This window comes from Lepus europaeus, chromosome 16 (genome assembly GCF_033115175.1).
Source record: "Lepus europaeus isolate LE1 chromosome 16, mLepTim1.pri, whole genome shotgun sequence".
Classification (NCBI taxonomy): Eukaryota; Metazoa; Chordata; class Mammalia; order Lagomorpha; family Leporidae; genus Lepus; species Lepus europaeus.
In genome coordinates, this window is record NC_084842.1 from 13,401,813 (window position 1) to 13,406,791 (window position 4,979).

Sequence of the window (4,979 nt, forward strand, 5' to 3'; positions counted from 1 at the left end):
GGTGCTTCCCCCGGTCTCCCATGCAGGTGCTTGGGCCCAAGTACTTGGGCCATCCTCCATTGCCTTCCCGGGCCATAGCAGAGAGCTGGACTGGAAGAGGGGCAACCAGGATAGAATCCGGCACCCCAACCGGGACTAGAACCTGGGGTGCCAGTGCCACAGGCAGAGGATTAGCTTAGTGAGCCACTGCGCTGGTCTAGGACCTGTTTTAAATTTACAACTATACATGCTTTTTTTTTTTTTTTAAAAGAAGATTTTATTTATTTATTTGACAGGTAGAGTTACAGGCAGAGAGAGAGAGAGAGAGAGAGACAGAGAGAAAGGTCTTCCTTCTGTTGGTTCACCCTCCAAATGGCCGCCAATGGCTGGAGCTGTGCCGATCCGAAGCCAGGAGCCAGGAGCTACTTCTAGGTCTCCCATGCGGGTGCAGTGGCCCAAGGACTTGGGCCATCTTCTACTGCTTTCCCAGGCCATAGCAGAAAGCTGAATTGGAAGAGGAGCAGCCAGGACTAGAACCGGTGCCCATATGGGATGCCGGCGCCACAGGTGAAGGATTAACCCAGTGTGCCATGGCGCCGGCCCCCTCTATATGCTTTATTTTTTGTTTATTTATTTATTTATTTATTTTTGACAGGCAGAGTTAGACAGTGAGAGAGAGGGAGAGAGAGAGACAGACAGAAAGGTCCACCTTCCATTGGTTCACTCCCCAAATGGCCGCTATGGCCGGCGTTGCGCCGATCCGAAGCCAGGAGCCAGGTGCTTCCTCCTGGTCTCCCATGCGGGTGCAGGGCCCAAGCACTTGGCCCTCCTCCTCCACTGCACTCCCGGGCCACAGCAGAGAGCTGCACTGGAAGAGGAGCAACAGGGACTAGTACCTGGAGCCCCAACCGGGACTAGAGCTTGGGGTGCCAGCGCCTTAGGCAGAGGATTAGCCTAGTGAGCCGTGGCGCCGGCACCCCTCTATATACTTTTTAAAAAAGATTTATTTTTTATTTATTTGAAAGAATATCAGAGAGAATGGGAGAGAGAGAGAGAGGTCTTACATCTGCCGATTCACTCCCCAAATGGCCAGAAAGACCAGAGCTGAGCTGTTCTGAAGCCAGGAGCCAGGAGTGAAGAGCCAGGAGCTTTTTCCAGGCCTCCCACGTGGGTGCAGGGGCCCATATTCGACTGCTTTCCCAGGCCATAGCAGAGAGCTGGATTGGAAGTGGAGTAACTGGGACTTGAACCGGAGCCTGTATGGGATGCCGGTGCTTCAGGCTGGGGCTTTAACCCACTACGCCACAGCGCTGACCCCAATTCTGTATGCTTTATTGCTTGTCATTGTGATTGCAGTTCCATTCTTCATATTTGTTGAAAATAAGAAGATGCAAATAGGTTTCTAGGTCATTCTATTTTTTAACCAGGCAGGGTTTATTTTTTGCGGGGGCTACAAATAGTGTTTATTGAATGATAAGTGACTGGAGCCCAGGGGGAAGAACATTCTCAGGAGAACAGAGAATAACGCAGATTAAATACCCACCTGTGCCTTCACACTTTCTTTCACACAGATGCACACATACCACAGACACATCCGAGCTCTGACAGTGACAAATTAAACACCTGCTTCCTCCCGCCCTAGTGACAGCTGATCACAGGTGGTTCAGAGGTGGGGCTCCAGGATGGGTTCTGATGGCAGCAGCCTTGTCTCTCCCTGTCCCCTGCCCTGCTGCAAAGGCCAAACGGAGTCTCCTGGGGTGCCTGGGAGGTAGGTGGCAACTCTTCCTCACTGCCACACCTCATTCACGGTCTCTTCGTGGAGTGTGTGTCCCTCTTCTTGGCTGTGGGCCTGCAGCCTTAGGTCTTACTGGCTTGTAGCATGTGGGCTGCGTCTTTGGCTGCTCCCTTGCCAATGAACTGGCTGTACTTGTCCTTATAATCCCTGGTGTGCTCACCACACAGGTTCCTGCTGGGTCAGCTCCTTTAGCCTCCTGGGGGTCCTCTTGCTCTCCATGGCTGTAGGAGTCCAGCTCTTCACCCGAGGGTACAAACTCCTTTTGAGGACCGTGACATAGCTCCAATCATTGTCTTCCCTGGAGGGGAAGGGTGTCAGGTCAGCCACCTCCGCCACGGTGGGCAGGATGCTCCTTTCTAATCTTGTTCATTGACCCAAAGTGTACCGTGATCTGCTCACTGTCTGGGGTGAAATCTGATACCTCTTTCTCCATCCTTTTATGAAACTCTAGTTTCTGTTGTTTCTCTTGGTCTTTTAGATCCTTCAGGCAGGCAGCTTGCTCTCTGCCCTTGCGCCAAATCTCCTGGTCTCTGGGGCTGGGTGGTTTCTCCAGGGATCTCCGGTTGGAGCCCAGTAGGTCCACCACCTTGGGAGTGATAGAGCAGGGGCAGCACCTATATAGTTTTCATTTTACTCCCTGGAAAAGTAACATTTTAACTGGAAAAGCTTATGATGACCCAAACTATTGAAAAATGTGTTTGTTGTAGGTAACTGTAGTCATTTACTTACATCCTAAATTGTTTGTATGGCAAATTGCATTAGCTTATTTAAGGTATAGAATATGAGCTCTGCAGTCCTAGATTAATTAACCTGCCACTCTCATAAATGAACTCACTAGCTTTATGTGAATTGACTTTCCGCTACATATTCAGTATGTGTTTACCTGTTAGAAAGCAAATAGTTCTATCCTAGGTTTTCTCCCTGCATGCCTGTTTGTAACAATAGGCGATTCACGCAATTTTTAAAAAATTACAATAATTTCGAACATTTATGAACTACAGTGGGATATTTCTTTTTTTTTCTTCTTCTTCTTTTTTTTTTTGACAGACAGAGTGGACAGTGAGAGAGAGACAGAGAGAAAGGTCTTCCTTTTGCCGTTGGTTCACCCTCCAATGGCCGCCGCGGCTGGCACGCTGTGGCCGGCCCACCACGCTGATCCAATGGCAGGAGCCACGTGCTTCTCCTGGTCTCCCATAGGGTGCAAGGCCCAAGCACTTGGGCCATCCTCCACTGCACTCCCTGGCCACAGCAGAGAGCTGGCCTGGAAGAGGGACAACTGGGACAGAATCCGGTGCCCCGACCGGGACTAGAACCCGGGGTGCCAGCGCCGCAAGGCGGAGGATTAGCCTAGTGAGCCGCGGCGCTGGCCATTACAGTGGGATATTTCAATACACCTGTTGGATGCATACTGATCAAACAGGGTAAGCAACATTTCCCCTTCTTTGTCATTAACTTACGACTGGTGGCTTGGAGCTTCTCCCTTCTACTTGTTCATCCCGTATCTACTAGGTTATTGTGATCTGTAGCCTCCCCACTGTGCTGTGTGACTCTGGCAGTTTACTTCTTCGATCCAGCTCTGATGTGGTACCCATTATCCAAACTCCTATCTTCTCAGCCTTTGGTTATCACTATTTTGTGTTCAGATTGAGTTTTTTAAATTTCCACATATAAGAGAGAGTATGCAGTATTTGTCTCTCTCTGTCTGGCTTACTTTTTTTTTTTTTTAAAGTTTTTAAGCTTTTTATTCAGTGGGAGAAATGCATAGGAGAGGGAGGGCCCTATCTAAAAAAGAGAGAAATCTGGGTTCATACCTGGTACCAGGAGGCAGCCATGTAGAGGAACATGTTGGCCAGGAAGCATGGGGCGGGTGGACCAAAGGCCATGTGACCTGGAGACGCAGGGATAGCAAGCGCCCCAGTGGCAAAAGGCCCCCCCCCCCCCAAAGGGCTGGGCCCACCGTGTTCCAGGCCTTTAATCCACTTCTGAAGGGGCGTGGTTAATTAACCTGATTGGCTGGTGGGCACTCAGGTGTGGCTAGGTAGGGGCATGAAGTCACACAGGGGGCGTAGTGAAGGTATGGTCTTCCAGCTCACAAACCTGATCGGTTTTATCCTATATGTCTGCCTACAACATTCTCCCCTTAGAGACTCCATTCCCTTAATCTTAAGGGCTGTTGAAGGGCGTGGGATCATCATGTCTTCTATAGCTGCTCCCTGCTTATGAGGGGCCTAGTGCAGGCCCTGCCTGTCCAGGTCTGGACATTTCTGTCTCTCTCATCTAACACATTTGTGAGTTGGAACAGTGTTGGTCACCGCCAATGTCTGTGTCCCCTGCATGGTCAGTTATTCCCAGAAGTCGAATTCGGAAACATAGAAGTTTGTCAATCAAAATGAGCAAAACTAAAACAAGACCAGTTGAGAATAGAGTGCCCCTTAAAATGGAAAGAGCATATCTAGCCATCTCCCAGATAGTAGGTGGTAATAGGCTACCCCTGTGTGGACTGTAAAACCATTTACCTTGAGCATAGGGGGCTTTGATGTGCTTCTCTGTGACCATGCTAGTATTTGAGTAAAGGTGCAGATACCATTAATCACTGTGCACATTCCCTCTTGTTCTATTAATATGTAATAGGCCTGTCTGTTGTCCATAACTACGCTGGACAGGGAGTCTGCTGAAGCCAGGGCTTGCTGTAGAAGCCAGGCTGCAGTGTAGGCCAGATTACCCAGAGCTAAGGTCAGGTGTCCAAAATCAGCTTCATATGGCTCCTCCGGAGTTTCACTGATTACCATTGAGGAACCCTAAGCAGTCCTTCTCCAATAATAGCTCCCAGAAAGGATCAGAAGAAGAGGTATGTACACTAGTATGCATCAAAGTCTAGCATTTTGGTGTGGCTGAGACGAGCTTATCTTTTTGCTTTCGAAGAGATACTTAAGGTCTCTGATTGGCCTACAGGAATAGTCAGGCGTGTCTTTTGAGTTCACCTGTGAAGACTTAAGAGGTAGAAGCTTAATCCTAATTGTACTGAGGTAGTCGCACTCAGTAGCACCTGCTAAGGGCCCTTTCATGTAAGCTGCAACTGACCTGAAGAGGATCTTTCTATGAATGGCTTGCTCAGGAATTCCTAATGTTGGAGTTTTTGTTTAAAACTCCTTAATTGCTTGGAACACCTTCTGTAGCTCCCCTGTCCAGCACAGTGTGCCTGTGT

General features: G+C 49.1%; 1 pseudogene; it reads right to left on the reverse strand.

The window, feature by feature from the left end:
• Positions 1-1,542: 1,542 nt before the first annotated feature.
• LOC133775029 (sperm-associated antigen 7-like) lies at positions 1,543-4,330 on the reverse strand (annotated as a pseudogene).
• Between the last annotated feature and the right edge of the window lie 649 nt (positions 4,331-4,979).